Source organism: Meleagris gallopavo, chromosome Z (assembly GCF_905368555.1).
Source record: "Meleagris gallopavo chromosome Z, MGAL_WU_HG_1.1, whole genome shotgun sequence".
In the NCBI taxonomy this organism is placed as follows: Eukaryota; Metazoa; Chordata; class Aves; order Galliformes; family Phasianidae; genus Meleagris; species Meleagris gallopavo.
This window is the reverse complement of record NC_139435.1, coordinates 50,260,462-50,286,050: the sequence shown is the minus strand read 5'-3', so window position 1 is coordinate 50,286,050 and position 25,589 is coordinate 50,260,462. Positions and strand designations below refer to the sequence as shown.

Here is a 25,589-nt window from a genome sequence, read left to right as displayed (position 1 = left end):
GGATTTATCAGAAAGCACTGAAGTATCTTTATAAGTGTCACTGCCTGCTCTGTTGATTGCAACTTCTTATCATGTTTGGCTGATATATACACAGAAGCATATGTATGTGTGTATATTTTTTGCCCTCTCTAATATAGGGCATATAAATATTTTAGAGAACTGTTTTCTTCTTTCAGCCTAAGTAATTAAGCTAACAACTATGCACTGATATCATTATTTCCCATGCTACCATGTATTATTATCCATTTGCACTGTGGTGACAGTAACATACTAGTGCCTAATCCTAAAGAGTTTGCAGCCTAGAGAGTCTTAACAGGAAGAGGCAGAGGAATGATGATCACCAAGTAGAGGCTCAGAGTACCACAGCTGCATTTTCTTTTTATTTTCTTTGTTTGGTTTAGATGTTGTGTAGGCATTCAGTTTCTTCGTAGTTCGGATGTCAGGAGAGGACCACTAAAATAAGATCACAACTCTCAGAAGAGCTTGTTGTGCTGCCACTTCGAGAGCAGGACTCAAGTTTTAATACTCATTACTTTGCTCTGGATAACTTTCTCAGCCTCATTACTTTTTGCTTCATCTTAATCATTTGCTAATTTAATATCTCATGCTTCACTCAGCTCAGTCCATGGTCTGCAGGCTAGCAGTATATGTGGCCCATCCCTGCTTCTTCCAAAAGGAGAAGGGCAGTGTTTCATGGTCCAGAACGATACACTGAATGCTAATTGCCTGCACCACCCATCATTACTTTACATCTCATTGGCCATTTCATATTAATTTTCTAGTTTGACACCAGAGTTGGAAGGCTAATTATAAAATGAATGAAGAACAGAAGAAGGGTAAAAGTTAGTTGGAAGTCAGTTTATTTGGAAATATATGTTCATTGCTGCAGGACAAGGGCAAAACACTTTCTGCACTTCCCTACAGTGATGTTTTTAGAGACACATGATCTCAGTAGTTACATATTTTCACAATTTCTTTGCATTATCTTACATTCAGTACACTATACAGTGAGCTGTTACTTTTAGATTCTGGTACGAAATGCTTTCTGATCTTTCTCAATTGTTCTCATAACTTCCATCCCCTTGTATCTATAGTTGCCCAGTAATTTATATAAAGCTAGGTCTTCTTTTTTTCTTTTTTACTTTTCTTGCATTCCTTTCTGAATTCATATTATTTGTCAACATTTCTCTTGCAGGTTGCTGAGAACTGAGCTCTGTATTGTAAGTGCAGTTGTTATAACCAGCTGAAAGCTAACTTTAGCACTGTTCTGTGCAACATTTTGGTCAATGCAGCCAACACAATGTTAGATTTTTTTTTTTTGGAAAGTTGCTTTGAATATGATACCCACTAACATTCACAGTTCCCTCACAGTATTTTAGTATTCTCTTTTTCCCTTTCCCCAGTCATATGGAATCAAGTAGATGACTTTTTTTTTCCAAGAATATTATATCTCGTTCTTCCAAATTAAATTCATCTACCCTTGCTACACAGGATGACAAACTAGATTGTCATAATGATCCCTTTTATGCTACAAGTCCATGAATCTTGGAAGCTTGTTTTTATATTTCTTTCATGCCTTACTTCTCTTGGCAATTTCTCCCACTTTAGTGTCACCTGCAAATTTCATTAATTCCATATCATTAATGAAGATGTTAAATAAAACTGTATTTGGCGTCTATCCTTATATCTGACTAGAAACTTCCTTCTGACTTCATAAATTCCTTTGTATTAGTATCCTTTCCTCCTCTGCTTTATCCATTTTAAATTCTGTGAAACAGCTCACTTAATAGTTCACTTTTCATTTCAAATTTTATTTAAAAAAAAAAAAGCCAAAGCACAGAACCTTATTGAAAGAATACATGGTTCATCCTTTCCGTTGTCAGCACTGTCTTCACCCTTGTGCCTGTCAAGGCTAACATGATGATGTCTCTGTGAAACCAAAGTGTGTAGTACATTGTTGATGCAAGTAGTTAACTCCCTACACCCAGGGGAACTCATTCTCATCAGAGAGAATTCTCATCAGAGTTATTTGCCTGGCCTTTAAATTCCCCTTTGGTGGCCCCAACTTCAGTTACAAACTGTAATCTCTAGGTGTGCACCTCTATAGAAGTGTTTTCTGTCTGAATCATCTCATGCTCATCATGATCTTTCAGACTTGGGGGAAATCCATCAATTGTTGTAGGTGTGCCTTATCTCCAATTCTCTGATGTAAAAGATCTGAGCTCAATTCTTTTTTGGATTCCTAATATTCAGATTTTATCTGAAATATTAGACTGTTTTAAATACTGGATTTTTAAAAAATGAAAAAAAAAATCAAAAAGGAAATTGTCTTACTGCTATTTCGTATTTTCCCATTTCTGTGACAGGATCTTATGCCAATTATACTACACAAGTGTATTGTGTTACTGTTAGTTTAAATGTTAATTATGGTGAAAAGTATATGTATGGCTTTTGTGTGAAACAGTAGAGATTTTATAAGACTTTAAGACCCGGTTTAGTGGATCAACCAAGGGAACTCCAAGTTAATAATATATTAGGCATTGCAAATCCACACGGCGTAAAAGCAATCCAAACATACTTCTAGTGAAGGGAACTTTCACACTGTGGCACTGTAAGAAGCAGCTGGAATTTGCATTTTTCCTGTCTTTAATCTAGTGAAGATATGTTATGTAGCTTTTTCAGTATATTAGTGAAGTATTTTAATATTAATAATAGCATGAAAACCAGTGTTTAAATGTTAAAATAATCCTATTTAAGGGCTTTACTTGAATCAAGTAAAATATCAAGTAAAAGTATGTAAGTAGATTTTGCTCATATATTTATTGAGAAAATTGTGCTTCTAATACCACAGAATTAAACTGAGACCTGAACACGTAGAATCAAAACAGGAGAGTAAATTTTCCTCACAAATACAAGAAAAATAGTTTAAATAGGTTTTTTTTTCTTTTTTTTCTTTTTTCCATTTTCCAAGTCTGAGTGTAATAGTAAATCCCACCTGTGCCACATCAGGACACAAAGTGTGTAAGGTTTCTGCTTGATTAAGCCACGCCATTTTATTTGCTTGTCAATACCTAGATTATTTTTTATTGAGGGTGGCAGAAGCTGTTTGACAGAAGCCTTGTGCTATGAAGCTTGGATCAGTTAGTGATCTTTAAAAGCAGAGACTTCAAGGCAAAAATTTTTTGTAGGTACCTTTGCCTGTTCCTTCATCATGCTCCTGTCTCTCTCCACTCCCTTTCCCATGAACAAATGACGAATAATGTTTAGGAAACCATTCTTTGCAGATCTCCATAGGAAAACTAATTATTTTAGTATTTTTGATGCACCAAGTCACCACCTACTACAACAAGTAGTCAGTGAACCTGTACATTCCTGTGGTCATTAATATTGCTTTGTGTACCTACCAAGTTTTAATTCCTTTTTCAAGGGCTTTTGAAGTATGTGTCGTGTCTGCCAGCTGCCTTGCATAAAAGCCTTAGTGTTTTCTCCAGTTCCTTTAAAATACAGTCTTATATAGTTGAGGATGGAAAAATAATCACAGTATTTTTTGAAAGAGTAAATTTCAGTCAACAGGATGATGACTGTGATGTTAGCTCTCTAGTATTGTATACTTGTAGCTATAAACCTTCTTATACATCATGAGTAATTTACTCAGTGGGTTTTACTGGGTTTATATCAAAATAACAACACAAATCATCAGCCACACCCACTGCACCAAAGGCTGGCACGTAACGTCCAGCATTTTGTTAAGGTATGTTGATTGTATTTCCTCAGTCTTAAAAAACCTGGGCAAATTAACCCCAGATAGATAATCTTATTTTACTTCTTTCTGCTACTGTGTACAGCCCCAGCAGATTTTTAAACCAGCTGTTGAAAATAACCTAGTTTAAGAGTTCACTGTGAACGTGAGGGATTCATCATTATATATTTACTGTCTGAGGCTGATATAGCTGTAAGGTTTTTCAGATTCCATTGATCTATTGCGCATGTTCCCTCCCTGGGTTGCAGGACGTGCTCCTATTTGCATAAGGCCCTGGGCAAGGTTCTTTCTTGCATTGATTGGCCTGTCCAAGGGAGCCTGATGTGCTCTCACATTGATCACTGTGTCTTTTCTTGGAAGACAGTGTTACACTGAGTTCATCTCAAACATTCTAGGGAGAAGGTAAAACTTTACTGCAGATGTCTCAATTTTATTCAGATGTTCCTTTGAGTATAGGCTTTTTTTTTTTTTTTTCTCCAGGATAAGTTTTTTTCCTTTTTTTCTTTTTTTTTTTTTTTTCTTAATTTGGATTTGTTCCTGCAGTCCTAGTGTAGTATAGACTGGAATGCACTGAAAAGCTACGTTAAATAAAATCACAACTTATTTCATGCTGCTTTGTTTTGTTTTGCTTTGTTTTTTTTTTTTCTAAAAATAATAATGCCTAGAGCTTCCAGGGGGAAAAAAAAAAAAAAAAAAAACTATTCTCTTTTCAAAGAGTTAGCAATTATAAGCAGAGTCTTAGTCTGGGAGTGTTGTGTGCTGGTGTCTTTGCTTAGATTAATATTGCCAGTTTGTAGCTTGCATGGTTTTTACTGATATTTTCTTCAGTCTTATTCAGATACTAAGAACTGCGTCTTCGGAATAAAACTGCAGTTAGATTTTGGTTCTCTAGATCTGTACTTCAGAATGAATCATGCAGATAATACTAAGTTGCTAGGCAGACTGATGATTGATCATCTCTGCGCATGCTGATCAGAGATGGCAAATACTTTCTTACAATGTCCTTGTTGTTATAGAAGAGGTATGCCACAGGCTTACTTTCAAAAACCAGGTTTGAGAGCTGGTTCTTTGCACACCCTTACACAGGATGGAGCTTTTGAATGATCCCTGTATTCACAAGCTGCATGCAGGAGCACTGTTATCCACGGCTGGGTTTTCTGAGAGCTACACATTTGCCTATATGCCTAATGATGGAAAAGATGCCTGTTATTGTCATCCCTCAAATATGTATCTGAAGCCTGAAAATGATTGGACTCATGGATTTTCCTGTAGGTGCAGGTGAAAGGTAGTTCTACCTGAAGGGTATATAGCTCATAGCTACTGAATAAGCTGGCATGTGAACTTTACATAGATCATGATACTACTGTATTTTGCTGAAAAATAAAATGTTACTACAATAATGTTCCTGAGCATCACTGAGTTGCTCCTTAGTAATTTTCTAAAAATTTACAGTGGGTATTTTTCTGGATGCTGTAGAATTTTCTTAGAAGAAATAAGCATTCAGAGATACACAGATGAGATCATATTAACACCATTACATAAATTGCACAGGGTTTACTTTATCACTTGGATTATAGTTTCATGTCTTTCACAGAAGCAGTAATGTATTGCATTGTATTGGGTTACTTTGGCTTAGGGAACATATTCCTTTGGTCATTCAGTAAAACAAAACTTAGATAAGTATAATTTAGGTAGCATATATGAAATTTCATCTTCATTATCATGCAAATGCAGTGAGAACGTAACATTTCCCAAGATGTCATTTGACTATTAGGATCTTTAGAAAATGGCCCCTCAAAGCCACAAAGCTAATATTCCAGAAGAAAGCTATATAATGCCTAAAAATTGTCTATCCTTATTCAATATGAATAACAAATGTAATAGGACAGGCCATTATTAAAATCGCAAAAGAATGTGCTGACCTATTGGTATAGAGGATCTTTTCTGATTTTTTCATCTGTGATGAATTCTGAGCTTTCCGTATGTAGAGGAGGAACGTTTAAATACAGATTTCAAAACTGTACAGGAAAAAAAGTTGGATAGTAGCCGGAAATCTGTTCTTTTCTGCTTTAGTGTATAAATGAAATCAGTGCATATTTATACCAATGACTATTTTGCTATATGTAATAATGTTCTGTGTAAGTGGTATAAATACCGTATTGTCTGCATTGTGCACAGATTGTACTTCTCCAGTACTTTCAACTTTTTGTAAGCTGTCTTTTGCTGAGATTTGAGTCCATGAACATAGAAGATAGGCACTGGCTAAATATGAGCTAATCTCTTAAGTGGGGAGTGGAACTTGCTTTCTAATTTTGAAATGAAAGAAGAGTCTGAGTGTCTCGTAGCAGCCCATTATCAACGTTATTCAGTTGAAGAAAAACACTGGAGTTAGTTGTATGTCTGAACTATACAGGGCAAGAAGACTCCACAAATTTCTGGTAGTAAAAGAGGTCTTTTGCAAACAGATTCAGTTTTGAAAAGGAAGGGCAGAAAACAATTGTTTGTAAGCAATTAAAACGAGGAAAGGAAATCTGATCTCTTCAGGTGGACATACATTCTGGGGAAGGGGGAAAAAAAAAAAAAAAAAGAGTATTCAAAGCATGAATAACATTGTGCCTTTAAACAGAGTGGATGTATTTGAAAAATGCAGTGAAGACATATGTAGGTGCTTCCAGAGTTTCAGATATGCTCTGTCGATGTTATACAGTGAGTTTTTCACAGCAGATATTTGCAGCCCCAAGTTCTGGATTTGTTGAAATAAATGTTTTGAATCGATGTAAATAACTGCATGGTTGCTGGGCATCTTCAATGTCAAACATGCAGGAGAGTCCTTTTTCTGATGGAGTCTGAATAAAATAAGTTTTTATTCATGAATAACACATTTTTAACTTATCCTGTGAAAGATTTAACTTCCATGGCAAAGTGATGTTTTTCAGGCATGGGGCTAATGTTATCCAAATAAGCACAGAAATAATGGAATTCCAAAGTCTGTAGGTTTTTTTGTTGTTGTTGTTTTATTTTTAGTTCGTAAAATGGTAGTATTTTGAGACTGGAAAAATTGCAGAGATGTCTGAAATGTCATCTCTCTTTCGTGTCACTAAGACATTTTCATTTTACAAACATGTTACTAAAGATAAAAGGTGGTTCTGTTTTGTCTTGCTAGGGAGATCTTTTCAAAGTCCAGGTATTGCTAATGTGACAGACATCATGTAGCAATTAAAAATACTTCTCACTACTTCATTCCTACTTAAACATTTTTACCCTCCATGCACCATATCTGGTATCTGCCCTTCACTCAAAGCCTTTTGATGAATTAACTGGCAAACTTCCATCGCATGTAAGATAGTCTGGTGCGTTTTTTGAGAGAGAGCTATGATGTGACATTAAAGTTTATTTATGCCTTTTTTTTTTTTTAGATGAAATGGAGTGTTTAAATGATCAAGAACTCCCAGACAATTGTGATTTGATGCAGCACTCTGAAAAAGCACTGATAGAGCTTCACAGTCATACCTCAGAAATCCTGATATTCTGTCACATTCATATTTTGAGAAAAAATGGTTCTGGGTATAATACAGATAGTCTGCTTAGCACTAGATTTAGTGGGGGCATCATTTCAGCCCCATTTTATTGCTGAAAGGGCAATGGGTGGTGGTATTCTGACTGAATAATACACAGCAAGGGCAAAACAATTAGAATCATCTGCTCTGCAGAGTCTTATGTTTTTCCCACCACCTTTTCTTTCTACACGAATAAAAGCAATTGTCCTGTTGAAGTAAAGACTAAACCCCTATTTGCTTGGGAAAAGTTGATTTTTACTATGTGACATAGAAAATAATATTATCTGCATTGCATTGAATCTCACTTCTTTTGTATGCACTTGAGACGGTTTTTTTATATTTTGAAGCATTCTGCTAAGTACAATCTAAGTGAAGTTTTTTACACCATAATTGTGAAGCAAGTGCTATAGAAAAAGAAATTTGAAATTTCAATGTCACTATATTTGGGAGATTTGCATGAAACTGTGGAAGGGGTAGCAAGTCTATAGTCTGTAACTGCGCAAAATTAAAATTAGTTATATAATGCACATTCGCCGAGACACCTTATTTTGAAAGAAAAAGTCTGCCTTCTGCTTCTCTTTGATACGTACTCAAGTAACTTTCTGCAGCTTAAAGAAATATCTCTAAATCAGGTAGCATGGGAGACGCATCCTACAGGAATAAGCATTCACTCACATTTGGCTGGCCAGCTGAACGTGCATGTGTGCCAGTATGCTGTGCTGTGGGCATTATCAGCATAGAATTCCTGGTGAGTTCTAGCAGCCTAATTCCTTTAGCATCAGAGACGTATTGATGACCGTAATGGGAAAGTGTGTCCCTTTCCCTCTCCCACGTAGGTGATGGACTGTGCTAGGGGCACACTGGTCAGAAGGTTCCTCTTCTGCCAGTGATACTCATGCAACACATGTGCACACATGCTCACGTGTGCTTTGTGTGCACGCTTAGCAGGCCAACTCTGTGCACTGTGCAATTAGGGGATGTGATTTAGTTAATTTTTGGTGGCTAGTCCAAATGGAGCTCTGTGTCTTGTATGGTGTGACAGTAATGCTCTGGGGCACCAGGCCATCTCATCGTGCCTCCTGCTCCTTAAAACAGCTGCTTTTGCATCTGCAGCACAGAGAATAAATGCTGAAAGACTTCTCTGTAATATACGTAAGAACCTTCACATTCCTCTGTCCAGTTTTGTTCTGCTCAGGTTGGGATCTTGGGGTAAGAGTGAAGTATACTGCGTGTAAAAACATTAATGGGAGGTAGCCACAAGTACACCATCTGCCCTGAAACACAGGTGAAATACTGGAGTTATTATTACCGGCTTTTTCAGAGTGCTGAGTTACTGCTGAAATCTAACAACGAGAACTTTTAGATCCATTTTTCTGTGGTTCAAATTAAGCCTAAATGCATATATGCCATTTGGAGATAATAATGAATCTTACACAATTAAAGTTTCTTCTGCAATTGTACCTTAATAGTTACTGTATCTAAATACATATCTACTGTCATTCCCAACACTGCATTTCCAGTCATTTGTCTCTTGTTTTCCACCTTCTCTTTACACAGGAATCAATTTAGAATGTACACTGTAATCTTTTTGTAAAAGCCTAATGCTGTACTCTGCTTTTTTAAAATGCAAGGATGGGAATAAATGTCTATTAATGCTTTTTTTAATGGGGAAAAAAAAGACCAACAACACAAACATCTTGTGATTAGAATGTATTTATAAATAGTCGCTTTCACTTTTTATGCAAATGAAACTGGGCAGCGCTGTCAGACTTCCACTCTTCCTTCTTTGCGTTGCTGTCAGCGTGGTTTCTTCCACACTCGGTGTGCCTCTCCGCGACGCACCTGTACCGGTGCCATCTTGCTCCGCTGCTTTATGCCTCGTGCCTTTGTCTCCTGTTTTACTGCCCGCGCCCCGCCGATGCTAATGGCCGCGTGATGCGCACTGCCACTCGCGGGACCGACAACAGATCGCTCCTCTTTGCCGAGGGCTCACACAGCAGAACGGCGAAACGCACAGCAACCACACGTGCTGAGCTGAAGTTTCGCAGCGCGGAGGGGAATTTTGGGGCGTGCTGGTGGAGTGTTTCTGTAAGCAAAGGTAATTCGCTAGGAAGCACTGAGGCTGTGCTGTGAAGCGACTGCTGCCGGGCTGACGGCGTTCGCCTCCAGATAACGAGAACAGGGCGGAAAGCATCGAAACGCGTTGGGCTCGGGCAGGCCGCAAGCAGGCCCACGCGCGGAGTGGGCCCGGCCTCCGACAGGCTCCGCGAGCCGCTCCTGCCCCGCGCCGCCGCTAGGGGGCACTGTGTGCTCGTCCTCGGCCACCTCGCCGCCGCCGGGTCCGGGGCCGCACGCAGCCTGCTGCTGGAGCCTGCTCCTCGCCGCTGCCGTGCTGCGCGTGGGAGTGCGGGGCGAGCGTCCTGGCCGGCCGCCTTCCGGTTGTTTCCCATCAGAAACATGATGCTGGAAAGCTGCGTTTGTGCTGAGCCGGGGTTTGGGTCCCTCGCCAGCTGCGCCTGCGGCCAGCAGCTACAGCTGGCAGCTTTAGAAAGGAACCAGAGAGCGCTGAGGGCTTTGGTAACTTAATGGCACAAAGGTCGGGAGGAGGATGAGCACAGGACAGGAATGGGAAGTTCACAGTGCACCTCTTCTGTTCCCGCACAACATATATTGATTGCATGGATGACACGAAGCTGTTCTAAGTCCAGGTTTTTTTGTTTTTTTTTGTTTTTTTTTCTATGTATGGACTCCTTTAGTTATGTTATTTGTAAAAATGTTGAATAATCAGATTAATCACATTAATAGAAGCAGGTGTTATTTCACAAACATCAGAAGGATGATATCAATGTTAGACTTGTAACCAAAATACAGCATTCTAGCTCAAAACAAAAATACAGAACTGTGCTATTACCCCATTTGTGCCTTCCATAGCCAGCAGAGCTCTGTGGAGCACAGCATGCTGTCAGGATCGGGCGTTCCCTGTGGCCATGGAGTTTAGCACCCAGGGCTGGAGCTGTGCAACTCAAAGCAGTGCCTGGCCCTTCAGCAGGAGCTGCCCTCTGAAGCAGGAATCTTCATTCCCCGGTGCTGCCAGATGTATTTTTGGCTCTGTGTTCCGCTGCTTAATATTTCTTCCTGGTTAGCATGTACATTTTACTGGAGAAAGCATGCATAGGTGCATGTGTTAACCACTGTTTTGCCTCATCACTGCATGTGATCAGGTAGTCAGGTGATAGGCATTCACAGTAACCAAAGGTTTGGGCAGACAGTAGCTCTAACATTCACCTTTCTGAAACTTCATGACTTCATCACACACCTAATGTAATTTTTTAATAAACGTCTAAAATACTGCCATAGCCGTATCTGTAGCCATTAAAAGGTAGATCAATATAACAACAGATTATATGCTGTGCAGTGAATTGAAAATATTTTGTACGAGTCCTGCCTAATCTCTTGTAAATACCAAAGAGATTATGAGCCATCTCAGTTACTGGCAGTGTATTTTAAACATTACAGTGAGCACATAATTTTCTAAAAAATTCTCCTGGCAGTTACTGCACAACTTCAGAGGATGGTGTAATACACTGGCTATAAATACGTGGATTTTCTAATTATTTCTGTATAATAATGTAGTATTTTTGGACAGTTTGATCTCCAAGCTGATGTTTAATAATTGATCTGTCGTTTAACAGGAGCAAGCATTACCTAGTTTTGCTTTATTGGTTCATAAGCAAAAAGGGAAAAATGCTTAATCAATACAGAACAGCTCTTTTTGTATTCAACATTTTATAATTTGAAATCTTACTTTGTTAGTACTAACAGTCTATGAGCAGTGAGATGCCAGAACTGCTATAATAGGATTTTCCCCTTCCTAGCAGGATGTTGCTCATGGCTATAGAAAGTTAATTTCAGATCCTGATACACTTGCATTAATTTTTGAGACATTGGCTGAGTGTAGTACAGTGAAGAAAAACATGAACACCACACCGCTATGCTGTAGCTAATCGTTCATTACCTCAAGCCAAAGGAAGCAGTGTTAATGTGCAGGCCACAATGTCTGGGGGAAAGAAAAAAAAAAAAAAACTAGGAAACTGACAGAAAAGGTCTCCCAGTTTTCTTCCTGAGGGTCTTGAGAAGAGGACCAAGAAGGAAAAGGAGAAACAATAGCTTCGTCATGTCACAAAAGCTCATGTTCAGTGGTATTTAAATAGGTCCTGGCGTACTTGGGAGACCCAGTTCGCACATTCAGATGATGTTTTACGATGAGACTACAATACTTACTGAATTATCCCACTTTTGCATAAGAAAACTCATCTTTATGATTGCTTAAAAGTGCGATTTCTATTTGAAAAGCAAGCAGTTTAGGTGCCTATCATCTGCGATATGTGGCGTACCTCAGTAAAGCATTTATATTCTTTGGAGTATTTGCTGACAAAAGGAGCGTGTTGTCTCTTCACTTGCCAGTAAGGGATCTGTTGACTCCAGAGCTATGTAAAAACCTCTCATCAGCACCTATTTTAATCAGCAAGAACTTTACTATAAATCATTATCAGAAAAAGCATTGTGCTACACTTTTATACCAATACATTTATTTTGAAATTAATAGGGAAAAATAGTACAGAGTCTGTGCTTGAGATGGACTAATAAGCGTGCCCATGAGACTTTCCTTTTTAAGCACTAAATGAAAGCTTTTGCATTGCTAACAGGCTACAAAAGTTGCTTAGGTAATAAGACTCTTTTTCTCTTATCAGTAAAAAAGAAAAGAGGAGGGATGGGATGGCTCAAGGGATTGGTAATCAGATTACAAAGTCTTTCACTTCTAGGTCACTGGTTCAAATCTGCCCCCTGTTTAGTAGTGACCAAAAGCTGTTCCCAGCTGATGGCTTTTCAGTAGCTTTTGTGAAATGCATTAGTGATCTATATCCAATGTCTAGTGAAAATCACTGCGAGCAGTTGTGCTGGGAGTCTCAACTGAGACTCTTTGAGTAGGAATAAATGACCTACTCACATACTGAAGGGGTTGGCGCTTTATTTTCCAGAAAATAATTTTAATATGTTAGTGGAGCAGCACAGCTGAATCTGCACTGTCACAGCTGTTCTGGGCTTAAATAGCGAATTCTGCTTCCCAGGACTTGTCACTATCACTTCTCACTAGCGCTGCCTCTAAAAACTGTTACCAGCTTTCTTAAGAATCAGACTGCTGTCCCTCAATTTGAGTGGTATGATATCACTCCAATTTACTTCCATATTAGGCTAGAGCGATACCATCATAATTGCAAAAAAAAAAAAAAAGAGAACTAAAAAGAGAATTACTAAATTTGTTCATCTTAGAAGAAATGTCATACCTATTAGTAAAATTGATTCTGACATATAGAGTGTGAAAACATTTTTATTGATGGTTTTAGTGCTGTATTAATGCCGTGGAAGCTATGAGACTGCAACTTTGGTAGACTTACTGCTGTATGTGACTTACATCAGCAAAACATACTCAGAGAAATATTGCAAGAGTGTTTTAAACTGCGTTACTGAAAATGAGGGAAAAGGGAAAATATTCCTCAGTTCCTGCAGAAGAACCTTTTCTTGTGTACATTAGCTATTGCCAGCTCTTGCTAGGTTTTATTGTCAGATATTTAAATGATACCTTTATAGACTTTGCTCTTGTCAGCATTTTGAAGTGCTATTTTCCTTCAGGTAGGGGAATGCTAGAGGACAGTTGCTATAAAGAGAATGTAATTTCTGGTTCATTAATACATGAACCTGAAACAACTGTATTGTGTACTTGGTACATTTCCATGAGAATCACTTTGTCAGTTTAGAGGTGTTTTTTTTAGTCTGCAGGGATGCACACAAACCATTATGAAACTGTGGCTCTTTCCCCAAAATTAAATAAAGAAAAACTGTATTTTGTTTGACACAGTAGGAATGCTGCATCTACGCCACTGTAGATATTTTTGTACAGAGAGCAGAACTAGGTATTTCATCAATCATAAATGAAGCGTGGTTTGATCAAACAGATCGCATCCACCAGCTCCCTCATTACCTGCATAAGCCTCTGCCAGGACGGCAGTAGTAGCAGTCAGCCTGCAAAGCATAGCGCGTGTGCCTGCTGGCAGGAGCTCCGTTCAGGGCTTCAGGCTCCATCCTGTGTGATGCTGTGCACTTGTGATGGATGATCTGTAAGGCTAAGATTTTCTGTGAGTACCTGTTGTTTTATCTAATTCTCTTTTTCATTTTTAACTTTCATTGAGCACGTGCATCCGCTCTCCAATCCCAGGCAAACAGGGGCAACTGTGGGAGATGGTGAGAACTCTTGTGATGGCTGAGGAGACATAAGGATTTGGTGCTGGGAGTGTCATTATTCTGGTCAGTGCCTTCAGAGACAAATTTGAAAAGAAACAAGAAATATTAACCATGTCAGCTGTAGGGCTGTGGTAATCAGAGGCACATAGAAGCTGTGCAAAATCTCAGGTTGGAAGGGGCCCATGAGGATCATCGAGGCCAACTAATGTGTCCGCACAGCAGCACCCAACCTTCAAACCCTTCATTAAGAGTGCTGTCCAAATGCTCCTTGAACTCTGGCACTGAGGCCGTGCCCACTGCCCTGTGCATCCCATTCCATGCCCACCGCCTCCTGGTGCAGACCCTTTCCCTGTCCCCCAGCCACCCCTCCCCTGACACAGCTCCACGCCGTTCCCTCACGCCCTGTCTCTGTCACACAGAGCAGAGCTCAGCGCTGCCCTCTGCTCCCTGCGAGGAGCTGCAGCTGCCATGAGGTCTTCCTCTCAGCTTCTCTGCTCCACTCGTTGCACACCACGGGATGTCAACCATTCTTGACATGTCTTCCTCAGACCCTTCACCATTTCAGTCCCACTTAGAGGCTAGTGCGATACCAGGAGGTTTGTGTCCGAAGCGGGAGGCACGGGTCAAAAAGTACAGGTGTGGAAAAAAGAAACTTCAATTAATGTATTTACATACATCCAGAATGCACCTTCTGCAGATACCACGTGTCTTGGAAACCCACAGGACTCTGTCTTGTCAGAGCATGCTGGCACCTGCATCTTTGTCCTAGAATCATAGAAACCTCAAGTCCAACTGCTAATCTTGATCCACACTGCACAATGCAGGGGGTGAGGGTGAGAAGTACCACTGGGCTTCATGGGGCCACTCTGTCCAAGAGTGAGGGTTTGGAAACTAGAGCTATATCTTCCAGAAGTTCACACAAAGGTTACAGGGGGAAAAAAAAAAAAAAAACTAAACTGAAAACATTGGCTGCACAGCTGTTAAGCTCAAAACAGTTCCCTTTCAAGACTGCTGTGAAGTTCACTCCTGTTCCACAGGGGAACTCAGTTAGTGTTCCAGCTGGTACTTCAGGCCCCCTGCTTTGAGATGCACCAGAAGTGCTTCAGGAACAGGCAAGAGGACTGACTTGTGGTACTGAGCTCCTGAGAACAAGCTTTGCCTGTGCATCGCTTTTCTTGTGAACGTAGCCAACGCTTTAGAAAACGCAAGTTAACAGAGGTAACCTCCCTGTGCAGCATTCATCCTGGTGTGACCGTGCTTAGTGATTCAGCTTAGGAGTACCTCAACATGGCTCTAAGAGCCGTATCACATGTGGAGGAGTGTGAAATGAAGCCTGTCTAGTGTGTTGGGTTGTTTAACAGAACTTTGGACAAAAAGGAACAGAATTAAAGCTCACAGTTGCTTTTGCTTTTAGCGTTGCTTATGAAACTTAGGAGATCAGAGGGTCATGGAGAATATCTTGCTAGTGATGTGTAATGGTTTGGAAATAAACACCAGGGGTGGCTCCATCTGCCTTTGATCTAACTAAATGGCTATTATGTATATTCTATTTAACTTATTTTAAAATTAGGCAAAGAGCACACAAGAATGCTTCTCTGCGTGCTAGATGCCTGAACTTCCAACTGTGTGCTCAGGACCAAACAAAAGGAAAATGGTTCTCTTTCAAGGAGCTTATCATTTGGTAGATATATAACACAAAGCAGGCACAAAATGCTGTGGGAAAGAGGAACTGACATTCTGCTTTATCCCATGTTTTTAACATTTTGAATTTTTATTCATGAGGGCCAGAATTTGCAGATTTCACACAGTGTCTTTTACTTGTGATTTTTATTTTTTTAAGTGGAACTTCTTAAGTCAGAAGTGATGAGCTCTTGGCTTAAAAAGATGGATAATTAGTTAGTAGGCCTTTTTTTTACAAAGCTCATCAGAAACTTTGAAGAGCATGTGCAGAAAGTTTAGCAGACATCATTTGGGATATAGTGCAGGGGTGTCTGATGGCTCCAGTCTTCTGGGACCCTGGTGAGCTCCCTAGGCTCCTGTCAGCACAGGAGAAGATTATTCAGACCTGGCCTGGTGGCCCAGAGGCACCAGCTACAGTAGCCCTGGCTGGCTGGCCTCCCTGCCTAGCACTCTCCCTAGCCGTGCCAGTCTGCCCTCTGGTACAGCCTGCCTTCAAAAGTGACCTAGTGAGTGCTGGGCAAGTGCTGCAGAGAAACTTTGGTAACCTTGCTGTAACCAAGAGAGTCCAATACAGCATTTTCAAGACAGTGCCTTAATTTCCTAATGTTTTCTAAGAGTAATGTTTTATTTTCACCACTCTCAACATGCCTCTCCCTTTGATGCTTGTATGTATGGAACTGTAGGTTACTTTGCTAAAAAAAGTCTGCATAAGTTAAGAAAGTATCTTCCTATGCGAGAACCTGGGAATTTTCAGTTTGTGTGCAGTATCCAGTCCCAAAATGTAGGCACTGTGTCATTCATTATTCTCTTAGTGTCTTAAATGAGCCTCCTTATTCTTCTGTTGACTCATCACTACCTAGCGTAACTTCTCTGACTAATAATGTGTCATAAATACTTGGAGATGATCTGTGATGTTTGATTAACCAGCTCTTAGTGGGGGCAGTGGGGAGAGAGTAATGCACACTCTCTTTTAGGTTATTCAGCAGTAATCATGGTGATGTGGTCATCATCAAGGCTGGCCCAGGATCACTGAGCACACCAGGAGGATAAACACAAAAACAACATTTCTTTGCAACCTGGAGTGAGCAGACTCTTACACTTTTATCACTGGCAATACTTGTTTCTCCTGTCACCCCGACTTCAAAGTCAACTTGGGTCCAGAGGCATCAGTGTGACCTCTCATCTTATTGACGTAGCATTCTGTTTCTGTTCCATTTCTATAGACGCTGGGATTGAAGTCAGCTGTTGGGGCAGTGCCCCTGCTCCCAGAGCTACCAAATTGCAGATCTGTGCTCAGCATCTTCAGGGAGTGAGGCTGTAGGCTTCCTCGCTAGTAAAGCCGTGCCTGACAGTGACAGGTATGGGGCATGGACCAGATATTTAATTTTAATGTGTTCTAGTTATGAGTGTCTGTTCTGTACACTGAATTGGAAGATCTTTATCTGAATCATTTGTCATATTAGATTAGTTATACATCCTTCCGAGTGCTTCACAAAGGCCTTGTATTTTTGAAAGATTTTGTCCTCTGTAGAGCCACCTTAGCTGTGCTGCTACTTCCTCATCTCTCAACTGGATGGAAAATGTTTGATATCTGGTAGCATGTCCAATGTCTTATAAAGAGATTGATAAAAATTTATTCAGAATTTCCCTCTGCTTTACTGTTTTTTTGGACTTTGAAGATTTCAACCAAATTTAAGTGTGCTTGGTTTAATTTACTTTTCTGCCACAGATACACACTCTTTTTTGGTGAAGAATCATGTATGACAGCAGCATATGAATAAAACTGAAATTGGAAATTGGTGCTCTTCTTCTTTGGTTGAATGCAATAGTAAATTATCATTTGCCATTCCCCAACTGTGAAGAGAGTGATCTTCATGGGTTTGTGTGACACCAAAATCTTCAGTTTACATACCCTGTAGCCCAGAGACTTTGCCTGTGGGGAAACTACTCCTCCCTGAAGTTTCTCAGAAAACTCAAGCTGAAGCTTCAAAGGACAGGAAGGATGAATGTTGTTTTATTCTCTTGCTGAGGTGGAAGTCCATCTGTCTGTGTTTAAATAACAAGGGTGTTAGACTTCATGTCCATCTGTGAAGTGCTGAGTTTACCATTCAGTTTTTCCTTATTTTCTAAGTCAGACCTTTTCAGAAAAAAATAACGTGTATGCTGACATGTACCCATTTAACAGAAGTAGGGTCAACTTCTTAAAGTTCATGCTCAATCAACATTAGTAATCTAAGGAGGACTTGCATTTAAACTTATGCAGTTTTGTTTCTGTGAATATGTAGTAAAACATAAACAAGCTGAATATTTCATTGAAAAATGTGCCACAATAATATTTGCCTAAAACTTATAAAAATTTCCAAGAACTGCTTGCATCAAAGTAATAAAGAAGGAATACCATTTTGCTCTGTTGCATTCAGTACTTAATGTAGAAACAGTTATTTGGTAGTTTCACATTCATTTAACTAGTATGATTGTTCACTTATAGACTGAGTTCTGGATTTACGCATTATTAAAACATGATAAAATTATTTTCATAACTTACTTGAGGCCACGTTTTTCATTAGATATGAGCCATTACTTTCATGATGATAAAATATCAAAACAAAAATCCAACTGCTTCTATTATTTTATTTTCAAGACTTGTATATTAATGTTTTTGTTAAACACTGGTTTTCAGAAATTGTTTAATTAATTTATTATCACAGAAATTTAAGTATTCATTCCATGTTTACATTTATCTCAGTAATATTCAAGAATCTGCATATTCAGGTTCAAGGCTTTTTAGAGGTTTTCACCCCCCACAGTGCAATGGAGGAGTCTGGTAAGATAAGCTAAAAGTAAATGACTAGTTTTATTGGTCTGTGCTATAAGTTGTTTATACTCAGAAAAGCTGGTTCGCTGCAGTTTAAAATAAATTGTTTGTTCAGCTCAAACAAGTTATCTTAGGAAGAACTGTGTGAGAAGGATTTATTTCTGTCCAGCACTTCTTTCTGACTGATTGGCAATCACTCAAAGTAATAATCTCAGTGATACTGCCCAGGCTTAGATCCCCAGGGCTGAAAGTTGCCAGGTGTGGTGTCTGGCTGAGCAGCAGATGAGTGTCTCTGAACTGGAACAGTCATATCCCTTGGATGGGTGGATCAGATGGACAAAGTTGGTAGCAGAATTAATGGCACTGCTTCTGTGTGCTGCCAACCCTTAGCAGAGCCCAGTCAAGCTGCAAGCTATAATGGCTGGTCTGAGTTATCATGATAACTCTTGTGGTCAAGTGGTCAGGTACTGGAATGGACTGCCCAGGAAGGGGATGGAGTTGCTGACCCTGGAAGTGTTCAAAAAACATCTGGACATTGTGTTGAGGGACATGTTTAGTGAGAACTATTGGTGATGGGTGGATGGTTGGACTGGGTGATCTTGTGGGTCTTTTCCAACCTTGGTGATCTATGGTTCTGTGATTCTATGATGAAGTCTCAGACACTGTTCAACAACCAGCGCACATGCAGCTGGGCAGCTCCGAAGAGATGTCAGTTGTATATCACTGCTTGTGGTCATCTGTACTGACTCTGTCCTTTTGATTGTTGGTAAACTGTGCCCATATTAGCTTCAAAATCAACTGAAAACCTAGCACTGAACATGTGCTGAAAGAAGAAAAAATTCAAATCCTAGCTATGAAGTGAGCAAGGCTATGAAGTACAATTTGTGCAAAACCTCAAGGCAGCAGGCAGAAGCAACAGAAACACCTCTGTTTCCTAGTCTACGTAGATCTTGGCCTATTTTGAATCTGCCGTATTTTAAACTTTCATACAGTTGTGGGTCTGGATGGTTCTGATTATTTCTGGCAGTTTACTAACAGCTTTGCTTTATTTTTATTTCATGTTTTTTATTTTAAACGAGGCATGACACTCAAATCAAGGTAAACCAAGAAAAAGCAAAGGTATGACCTACAGCATAAGGTTTTACTGGCAAAGATGTATCAGCTGAGAGCTTGAAAAAATTCTTTGCCACCCCAGCCAAGATAACTATGTTAGCAAAACCTCTAGTGTGGGTTTTGCATAGCGGTTCCAACGGAAGAATGCTTTTGCTGGCTTAGATTGTGTCATTTGGAGATGCAATGCAGCTTCCTGCCAGAAAACCTCCTGCATCTTTATTAAGAGGACTGCTGACAGAGACACACGGTAAAGCCAGAGAAGCAGAGGATCTTCCACTATGCTGCTAGTTGAGGCGTGATCATGCACTCACAACTTCTGCCACTGCCCAAGTCCAAATTAGCTGTGAATAGAAAATGAGATGCATTTTAGCAAACTAAGCCGATTTTTCAAATATGATTTTCCTGCAGCTCATGTTCTGTGGTGGACATAAACAAGATACCTTTAAGCAAACTGGCTCAAGTATCAGATGCTTTTTAGCATTTGCTGTGCCAAGCACTTACTTGTGAATTTAGGCTGCTTCCTGGCAGCATGAATTGCCCTTGCAGAGCTCCACTAGCATAAGATATGGCCATTTATGAGCTCTTGCATTAGAAGCTAGCCAGTGTCCCCATACTGCAGTCAGCAGCTATATGAAGATTAAAAATTAAACTCATCAGTTCCCAGCTGAGACAAGTGGAAGTCGTTCACCCTGAAAAATGTTGGTTTGTGGGGGTTTGTTTGTTTGTTTTTTGGGGAGGAGGAGAGGAGGAGGATATACAGAGATTTCCCCAGTTCTGCAGTTCTGGAGGTTCCTGCTCATAGGAAGGAGTAGCAGCTGGTAGACTGCAGCCAGGCTTAGCTGATCCATACATCTGCTCCTGCCTTTCACTGAGATTCCTCAGCAGCTGTAAGGTAAATCTCCCAGCAGCCTTTACAAGAGAAGGCTGAGGGCAGGCCTCACGGCCACACAGTTCCTCACAGGGAGCAGAGGGGTAGCGCTGAGCTCTGTTCTCTGTGGACAGTGACAGGGCCGGATGGAACTGCATGGAGCTGTGTCAGGGGAGGGGCAGGAACAGGCTCCCCAGGACAGTGGGCCTGGCCCCAAACCTGCCAGCATTCAAAGACTGTTTAGACTCTTCCTGAGAGTGAGGCTGGGGCTCTTGTACTGGAGGTCAATGAGTTCTTGCTCTGTTCACAAAAGATTATCAGCAGAATTTTGTGTACGAGATGGGGGAGAAGAGGGTTGGTTTGAGATTTTGTTTTTTGATATTTTTAACTGAACTGTGCGTAAGGGAGATCACCCCTGCACTTACTTTAGAAGTTTATGTTTTGCTTATCGTGGTCTGTTTTAAAATAGGTTATGTCTGGAAATTATCAGTAGGGGTTCTGAAGCAGAAATAAATTTACACTGTGAAATGTACAAGTCCTAGACTCCACATTCTCTAGAACAATCTGTTCTAACATGTTCATACATTATTATTGTTACAATGTGATTTATTGATGTAGAAAGCCATCACAACTGTAGATGTAGCATCCAAGGTCTTTGAGAAAAATGTCTGAAAATACGTGGCTGTGGTCATTCTATGATTGTGTATGCAAATGTTTTCTTTTGGTCTTTAAAAACTGAGGAATCAAATGCTTTGTCTACTGCAAGCAGATATTTTAGCACATCTGTGAGTAAATGGAGAGAAAATCATTCTCAGTGCTTATTGAAAATGGAAACTAGTTTGACTTACTTTGGATTATGTGTGATGTTTGTTATATGCTGTTCTAGTGTAATTGCTCTGGAATTCTAGTCCCTAACAAATAATATTTTATGAAAAATTGAGGATGTGCCAAAAAAACTGAGTATTTAAAAAATTCAGAAATAGCATCCAGGAAGCAATGAAAAGTCTGAGAATCACAGACTGACAAACTTGCGCTACAGATAAAAGAATTACATGCTCCTTGGTGAAGAGCAATCTTTCTTAGTTCAGGAAGGGTGCATCCTGACACAGATCTGTTACTTGGTTTGTATGGCACTGAGTGAAAGAAGAGCTGAAGAGGATCTTGAAAGGGTAGTCCTGCACCAAATTCCCTAGAGAGCATACAAGGTTCTTAGGAATCTGCATGTCCTTTCAAAAGTGTTAAATAAAATTTTCTCACTCACACACCGCTCCTTGTGGGTGATTTCTTCTCTCTTCCTATCAACCACTGCTGTTACATATTTTACATAGTCCAACTGATGCCATTGTGACCCAGCAGAATTTCTTCTGCACGTCTGGAAATCATTCAGCGCATTTGGACAGAGGCTTCCAGTTCAGTTTCCTCTGAAAGGAATTCAGTTAGCACATGCGAAAGCCTCTTAAAACTCAAACTAGTATGAGGCAACTGGAGACAATGGAAGTATTTGTGTCAAATTTAGTTTTGCTCCAAGCCAAATTCTTGTTGTAGACATACCCATTCAAACCCAGTACACACCACATAAATACCATACCACAACTGAACTTGCAGTGGAAGGCAGGGAAGTAGATGAAAGGTTTTCTTAAAAGATCAAGAGAAAGTGATTGACTTGTGGGCATTTTTAAAATATTTATCAATTTTTCCTAATTCCCGATTACAGGTGACTCAATAGAGTTAGTATCTTGTAAACCAAGTAATGGCAGTTGGTTTGATTGAGCCCATATAAGTACAAAAGTATTTTTTACCTGTCTACCACCAAAGAAGTTTTAATCTCTAGCTGGAACATACATGGATTTTCATGTTTACAGTATAAGACTTTTGATTCTCCTTTTAATATAAAGATGCTCACATTCGAGTGCTGTGCTGCAAAGCATACTGCATGCCACAGTTACATCTCATCATCTATTCTAAATATTTGTATGTACAGTTATTGTATTACGTATGTGATAAGAGACAGTGTTTTATATGCACACACAATAGATTATGAAGGTACCAATTTTTTTTTATTACGAAGTTATTGTAATTGTAGAATTTTACCTTACAGAAGGCAGCCATCCAACATTATGAACAACTTAGAAGTAAACAGCTTATTAAATTGACCAGTAAGCATGTCAGTAATATATTTGAACTTGGTGAAAGTTTCAGGCTTTAAAGAATTTCAATTTGTGCTCATAGAAGTGATTCAGTTTAACACTTATGTAACACTTGTGTCTTGCAAAGTAAAGGAATACATTTTCACCCAATAGTATATAGACAACTTTCAGAGAGGCCTGAATGCTTCCTAAATCCTTACAGTGAATACTGCTCTAGGAATACGCCTAATGCAAGAGAATAAATGTAAAGCAGCGATGATGCAATAAAAAAATTACAAAACAAGCTGTACAGTGACTACAAAATAGACAGAGACTAAATAGAAATTTCTTGTTAGAAAATGTGCTCGAGAAAGTCCTAGAGGGCTGGAGTCAAAGGAGAACCTGACACATAAGTGTCTGTTTAATTGCTGTAGGTTATGAATGAATTTTTCAAAGAAGAAGGAATATTAGGACAGAGTAGGAACTCGAAGCCATCCTATGAAGGGGTACATTGAGAGGTTGCTTCCTGCAAAATCTCTCAAAGTTCTGATAAATATAAATTGAGATTTTGAAAACTGGAATTGAAGAAAAAATTAAGTAATTCTCAGACTATGAGAATTGGGTTTATGTGGAACCTACTGATGTACAAAGAGTATAAAGTATAAAATAAACTTCAGATGAATTCCCTCTGCAGTTGTTGCTTCAGTAAAAAAAAAAAAATACATTTTGTTATATTGTAAATAGTTTGTGTTATGTTAAATGTCTTTGATTTTAGTATATCTGTTGTAAGACTGCATTGGCTGCGTGGGATAAAACTAATCCTGGGAGGTGTAAATTGTGAACCCCGTAGCATCCTTCCTTTGGAATTACGGACTTGTATCAAATCTGAGTAACAGCTGGCTGCTAATTTTGCAATGCATGTCAATTTATTTTACTGTAACAATTCTATTCAGCTCAATTAATCTTTTAATTGTATGTGAATTAAAAGCTATTTTTTAGTGAAGATATCTATGTTTTAACTCAAAACTATCAGTCCACAGAATCCGAAGCATTGATGCTTCTGTGAGCACCTCAGCTTCTTTTATCTATCTAGGATAAATTAGGGTCCTTGCTAAGAGAATCTATTGTTTGAGAGGCACCTGGATCTATTCTTGGTTGTTATTATTAGTTAATATCCCACCACAGCAGAGAATTTGAGCTGTTACAGTAGAAACTAAGTGACCCAGGTTTGACATGCTGTTTGTCACATTTGTGTGTCACCTAAATATGGACACATTAGTCTTCCTTAAGTAAATATTAATATATTTGATTTTTTATCTATTTTTTCTGGTTTTTTTTTGTTGTTTTTTTTTTTTCCAGGGCAGTTCATAAGGGAATAGATATCTACCAAAACTTGCTTATTCTGGGCTGAACATAATGTCTTGCGTAACTGAAGCTCAGTTAATCCCTTCGTTCTCTCTTTGTTCTGATCCTGATACTTTCTACACTGCATTTAAAAATACAATTTTTCAGTTATTTTGTAGATCTGAACTACATTTGGGGCCTGGTGTAATCCTAGTGAGATTACTGTAGATGAGATACAGTGAGTCCAAGTTCTGACAAAATAGTCTGGTTGATGATTTCAGATCTGCCTTTAAGACACAAAACATTTAGTTGCGCTTAAAATATTTGTACAGCCTCAGGAAGGTGATTTATAGTGTTGGTAAAGATCTTCATTTTGAGGCTCCACCTTCTTGAGGAGCTCCAGAGTCTCATCCCAAGTTTAGCAGAATCACGTAATTGCGTAAAGACTGCCCTGGAAAAGTCATTATTACATACAATTCTTACATTTCATAGTGGAGGAAGTTATGCAAAACTTTGTATTTATGGTGAAATTTAGTGTTCAGTATCAGATGTTTGGCTGAAAATGGCAGTACCGTCTCACAGCTGAATGAAGCCCAGCCTTTTACAGTAAATGCCATTTTGTCCTTAATCAGTGATTTTGCTCCCCATGCAGACACCTGTAAAGAATGTCTCATCCTCCAAATGTTGTAGATATTGTATGTGCCCCATGGGAGGATATCTAAAAAAAAAAAGGGACATGCAGACAGTCTTCACATGGGGATCACTTTTAAGAGTGTCTCTGTATATAGTTGCCCAGAATTTCCTAAGCTTAGCTGAATTTCTGAATCATGTAATACTGACAGAACAGAAGAGTATTGGGCAAGGCAGACATCTGATTTTATCTGGAGTGGGATCTACATTTGTATTTCTTTTCCAGTAATGGTGAATACTTGTCACTTAAAAATTAGCTTGACTACAGTTAATTTTAAAATTATATTATGTAAACAAAAATAAAGACAAGAAACTTTCATAATGTTGTACTACTGTTGTGTAAAATTGGAAGAATGCTTGCTCAAAAAGGCTTACATTTGTGGTATTTTGAAGATATTGGGAGATTGTTTGCTTCAGATATTGATAAATTCTATTTTCACATGAACGTCTGGGTTTAGGTGATTATTTTTGAGTTTCTGATGCAAAAAAACATCATTTGCATCCCTTCTGGAGCATTGTTTTTGGAGGTGCAGCCTGTATACTGATAAGCAGTTACGAGACCCTGAACAAAGAAAGCCTGCCTTTAGAAATGTTGCATGTGTTGCCATTAATACAAAGGGATGCCAAAAAAAACATTAACTTTAGTGTGGTATACCCAGTGATAAAGACACTAGCTGTGAAATGCTGTTTTTTTAAGTATAATTCATTATACTTACTTTGTTCCAGTGTTACAAATTAGGGTCACTTGTGTCAGGAGATTAAAACCTTTTTGTCTCTCTTTGATATCAAACTGTCCTTTTCAGTCCCTTTTATCTTGCAGAGCAGTGGGGAATTCCACAGCATCTTTGTCATTTTGTTCATGTTATTTGCAGCAATCATTTAATTGGTTTTAGTACTAATATTATTTAGTCATACTGTCATTTCAAGCAACAGAGACTCTTTAATATGTTACAAATGTTAAGAGACTCTGTTGTTAGCCTGGTAAGCATATGTATGAGAGAGAGCACAAAGAATTTTGGGGCCATGGTGGGAGTGCGAGGTAGCTAAATTGGGTGGAAAAAGAAAAAACATGTAAGTCAAAGTAAGATTGTACATCTGAAAAACTACAGCAATCTACTGAAAATTAGTAGATGATAGTCTTGAGTAGCTTACAGTGAACCACGGGTACCAGCTTCCCTGAAGCACAGAAATAGGAACTTGGAGAAGCTTGTAAAAGATGTCCTCAGGGAATCTTACATTTTTTCACTATGATACCTTTAATCCTAGAATTGTCAAGCCACATGGAAAATAATAGGACTGAATAGTTCAGTCAGTTAAAAGTTAGTATTATTTCTTT

The 25,589-nt window shown here is 39.1% G+C and overlaps 1 protein-coding gene across 6 annotated transcripts in view; it reads left to right on the top strand.

The window, feature by feature from the left end:
- The window catches only part of ARB2A (ARB2 cotranscriptional regulator A), a 256,461-nt gene that overhangs the window by 165,896 nt on the left and 64,976 nt on the right, over positions 1–25,589 (top strand). The gene's annotated exons all lie outside the window — the stretch shown is intronic.